The 5,226-nt window shown below is 44.3% G+C and overlaps 1 pseudogene; it reads right to left on the minus strand.

The window, feature by feature from the left end:
• Nucleotides 1–3,030: 3,030 nt before the first annotated feature.
• Nucleotides 3,031–4,946, minus strand: LOC102755700 (annotated as a pseudogene).
• Between the last annotated feature and the right edge of the window lie 280 nt (nucleotides 4,947–5,226).

Here is a 5,226-nt window from a genome sequence, read left to right on the forward strand (position 1 = left end):
TTAATTTCATGAGAGTCCTTGTATCCTAGATTCTACAAATGTCCCAAAAGGAGGTTTTGTATGGAGTTCTGCTCCAGTCCTAGGGATCAGGCCTAAACGGGCAATTGGACATCCCCTGAGGGGTCCCGGATTGGAGAGGGTGCAGGCTGGGCTGAGGGGACCCCCTACCCATGCACAAATTTCGTGCACCAGGCCTCTAGTCTATAATAATAAAAGCTAATATGCAAATCGACTGAACGATCAAATAGCAGAACAACTGTCTGGACAACCTTCTGGATGACCATGCTATGACACGCACTGGCACCAGGCCAACCAAGGTGGGTGTGATGCAATTGGTCAGAGGACTTGGCCATCACCCAACAATCACCCCTCAGAGGGAGGCCCAGGTCACCCTCTGCATGGTGATCAATAGTGGAGGCCCGGCCGGGTGATTGATTGCCCAGCAGAGGGAGGCCCAAGCGATCACACACAGAGGAAGGTGTCTGGTGGCGGGGGAGGGGGAGCAGCACTGCACAGATGGCAAGCAGTGGCAGTGGCGTGGGTGGGGTCAGCTGTCAGCAGCTGGGGGAAGGAAAGCCCTGATAGACCCTGATCTCAGGTCAGGCCTAGGGACCATACTCTAGGGCAGTGGTTCTCAACCTTCCTAATGCTGTGACATCACCTGGGAATCTTTTTAAGATTTTTTTAACTGGGCCTCATCCTCCGGAAATTCTGTTCTAACGCTGTCCTTTAATGCAGTCCCTCATGTTGTGGTGACCCCCAACCATAAAATTATTTTCGTTGCTACTTCATAACTGTAATTTTCTACTGTTATGAATCGTAATGTAAATATCTGATATGCAGGCTGTATTTAGGCGACCCGTGTGAAAGGGTCGTTCAACCCCCAAAGCGGTCGCGACCCACAGGTTGAGAACCTCTGCCCTAGGGGTTCCAGATTGCAAGAGAGTGCAAGCCAGACTGAGGGACACCCCCCTCCTATGCACAAATTTTGTGCACGGGGCCTCCAGTAAATTATAATGAGAGAGCCTGGAGAATTAGGTATGATCCAGCAGATGGAAGGGCAAATTAAGAATTTACTCTTTATAATGAGGGTATAGGGTTGGCAATAAATAATTTACATAAGGAAATAAAGCAACCTTATTTTTTTGTTTTTTTATTTTGGATATATTTGGATTAAATTTATTAAAAATAATTTAGCATTTCTTTTTTTAATGCAATTACTAGAAAAGTTAAAAAATATATGTAGCTTGCATTGTATTTTTAAATGGATAGTGCTCCTCTAGATCATTAGCCTTGCCTCTTAAGCCAACATAGAACTGGGCCAACCATTCAAGCCCATCTTTGTACCTTCTCATCTTTTGAAACAATAAACAATGAATGATAGAAAACCCCAAGAAAGTGGTTTCTTTCATACAGTTGAGGCAGGCATGCCCATTCTACGTTATCAAACTGAAGTTGCTATCACCAATCAGCTGTCAGCTCAAGCAAGCAAAGACTTTCTACCAAAAGCAATAAGATAATGAATATTCTCAATAAGTATTAGATAACTTCTTTTAGGCATATACACTAAAAAACTCTCCCAAACCCTTCAATTCTATCTTTATCTCTCCTGTTTTGTTTTGTGTTTTTCTTTTCATTTCTAGTCATTGAAATGTTAGCTCTTCCTGTGATTTTTTTTCCAAATCTATTTCTTTTCTCTCAATCCATACTAAATCAAAGTCAAATATACTTTAAAAATCTAGTGTCGAAGTAGTTTACCAGCTTCCTTTTACCCGACCTATGCCCATCCATTCTACACAGAATATATATTCCCTACTATCTATGATATTATAGTGTATAGTGCAACTAGAGTCATCTTCCAAAAGTTTTTAGCAGATATTATTTTTTGCTCAAAAACTTCCACTTTTCCCACATTGCCTACAGGAAGAATTCTTTCATCTAGCATTCAAACCTTTTCAAAACTTATCTCTTGTTCCTCTCCTCCACAATACCTGGGCTTTAGGGAAACTAGGCTGAGTTTTGTAAAGCACTTTGAATCCTGCCTCACCTATATTGTAAGAAGTATATACACCTTTGTTATTATTATTACTACTCATTTTTGACAGTGTTCAATTCCAGTCAAGGGCACATGCCTGGGTTGCAGGCTCCATCACCAGTGAGGGGCGTGCAGGAATCAGCCAATCAATGATTCTCATCATTGATGTTTCTATATTTCTCTCCTTCTCCCCTCTCCTATGAAATCAATAAAAACATTTTTAAAAAGCAGCTTCTTATGTGATCTTCATGTGCACCTACATCCAAGAATCATTGGTTTACTTGAGAGAAACTTTGGGTCAAGGAGGCTGGTCATGTTTGGCATATATTTTTCACCATGTTCTCCTCAGCATGTGTTTGAAACAGAAACAGAACTGATTAGCCGTGAATGACTTATGAATCTGTGAGTAATGTTCTTTTTAAAATATATATATTTTATTGATTTTTTTTTTTTTACAGAGAAGAAGGGAGAGGGATAGAGAGTTAGAAACATTGATGAGAGAGAAACATCGATCAGCTGCCTCCTGCACACTCCCTACTGGGGATGTGCCTGCAACCCAGGTACATGCCCCTGACCGGAATCCAACCTGGGACCCTTGAATCCGAAGGCGATGGTCTGTCCACTGAGCCAAACCGGTTAGGGCTGCGAGTAATGTTCTTAAAAACAAAAATGCAAAGCTCTCCCACTCTCTTGAGTTTGAACTAGGGGGGTCTCAATGCACTTGGTATTCATCTAAAAGCTTGTCTGTTGGTCCTACCTCTAATAATTTGTAAATTTCAAAACAGAATTAAGTAAATATAGTTAACTATGTACAATATTTACAGCTTACAGATTTTCCAACCCCAAATTATACATTTAAATCTGTAAATATGTGAAAAAATTATCATTTTAACATGTAATACTGAAAATATTTCAACACTTTACCTCAGAAGTATTTTACACCAACTTTCCAAAGTGCTAGTTTCACAGGCTCATACTGTACTGCAACAACCTAGTCAGGTTATCAAGCCTCCAGGAATGGAGTAACGGGATTTGGAGAGACAGCGCTTTTTATACAACGCAGAAGGAATTAGAAATATTGGTTCCTTGAAATCCTGTAACAAAGCCCCTTTCACCCTCCAATCCTGAGGCAACAAACCCTGCCGCTCTCCCTCATGGTTGCTTTCAACATGCTCCTCTTCCTTTTTCTGTAGTTCCTTTATCGTCAGGACCTCTTTAAGCTTATTTTATTTTTTTCATCCTGGCGATTCTGCAGTTTTTCCACCCGATGGTAGCCCTCTATTTGCTCATTGGTCTCCCCAATCTGCCGGTTCAACCGTCCCTCCTCATCCTCTTCAGCAACTATGACTTCGAAAACTGTCGACCTGTCTCATTTTGAAATACGTCCCACTCTGTCCATCTGCTCCTTTGGGGCATCAACCTTCCGTACCCTGGCATCGAACTCAGGGTCATCAAAAAACCCTCCCGGTAACGGTTCCGCAGTGTTTTCTCTCCTTTCCACGATTTCCCATGTGGTTCTGCTTTCGCAATGGACCGCGGATGAGGACTTGCAGGGGCCTTGGGAGGATGTGCAGTGGAGAAATCCCTTAGCAGCCACTACTTGCTGCCTCCGCGAGGACAGTGGGTGTTCCCTGCCCTGTGTGTCCCTCTGGCTCCCGTTCTGGTCTTTCTCCTCCTCCTTCTCCTCCTCCTCTTCATAATCAGGGAGTAAACTGAATCCCTGAGCCTTACCGGGGTCGCTCTAGTGGGCTCCTTCCTGTGTCAAGCGGGTGCTGAGGGCTGTGCCCAGGCTGTCGGAGCCCGCGCCTTCCTCTGGGCCGCCTGAGGCCGGTCGTTGGCCCTGGGCAGCCTCCTTCGCGCCTTTCCGCTCTGCCACTCTCTCCTGGGGCTGCGTTCCCGAGACTGGAGTCCCCATGGTAGCTCGCTCTTAACCGGGGTGTTACCCGGGGCACCACTCAGCGGCCCAGAGGGCTGCACTTCGCAAATGGAGATTCTATGTGTTTCCTGTTGGTGCTCAGACGCTGTTTCTCCTTCATCCACCGCCGGATGCCATCTTTGCGACCTGAGCCAAGGGGAGTCTCTTATTTTTATTTTATTTTATTTTTAAAATATATTTTATTGATTTTTTACAAAGAGGAAGGGAGAGTGTTAGAAACATCGATGAGAGAGAAACATCGATAAGCTGCCTCCTGCACATCTCCAACTGGGGATGAGCCCGCAACCAAGGTACAGGCCTTTGACCAGAATCGAACCTGGGACCCCTCAGTCCACAGGCTGACGCTCTATCCACTGAGCCAACCTGGTCAGGGCCATTTTTATTTTTTAAACATAACTGTCTTCGGTGTTAATTGAGGGGTTGCCGGAGGAGATGAATGTGGGAAACCAGTTAGAAGACCATTAAAAAGTTGATACCTTACCAAGCAGGAAAATAATCCAGCTTTTAAATACCAACTAAAAAAAGTACAATTTTTTATTGTTAGTTCCATTCAGTGGTCTTTTGGCTCCACCTTCATCTGCTTGAAGGTGACCCGTCCTCCTGCAGCCGGGATGGTTCTCTAAAGTGAGAACTGGGTCACAGCTCTCTCTGACTGTAAACCTTTCCATGGCTTCCCGCTGATTTCAAAAGTCCAAACTCTTCAAGTGTAAAATAGGCATGTACACAGCCATTTTTATTTAGTCTTTATTTTCCTCTTTAAATTTTATTCACTCATATCAAACTCAGATCCAGCCAGAGTGAAGAATTTCTATCTCACAAACAATCACATCCCCTTTTATCTCTGACACTGTAGATGTGACCTTCATCTGCCTTCAATACTCTGATGACATCCTGTTCTGCCCACTCTAATCCCCATCAGGAAGAAAACCCTTTTACCTCCATGATGGTCACTATGTTCAGATCACAGGTTCCCATTACTCATAAACTCATCTAGGAAGGATTTACCAGATCTGGGATTGTGGACCCCTCCCATTGCAATTATGATTTAATTAGTGACCCTGTGCACAAAATTTGTGCATGGAAGGGGGGGTTCTCTTAGCCCAGCCTGCGCCCTCTCTAATTGGACATCCCTCTGGCAATCTAGGACCACTGGCTCCTAACCGCTCACCTGCCTGATCACCCCTAAACACCCCTGCCTGCCTGCCTGTCTGATCGCCTCTAACTGCCCTCCACTGCTGGCCTATCTCCCCCCTAA

This window comes from Myotis davidii, unplaced genomic scaffold, assembly GCF_000327345.1.
Source record: "Myotis davidii unplaced genomic scaffold, ASM32734v1 scaffold24, whole genome shotgun sequence".
Lineage (NCBI taxonomy): Eukaryota > Metazoa > Chordata > Mammalia > Chiroptera > Vespertilionidae > Myotis > Myotis davidii.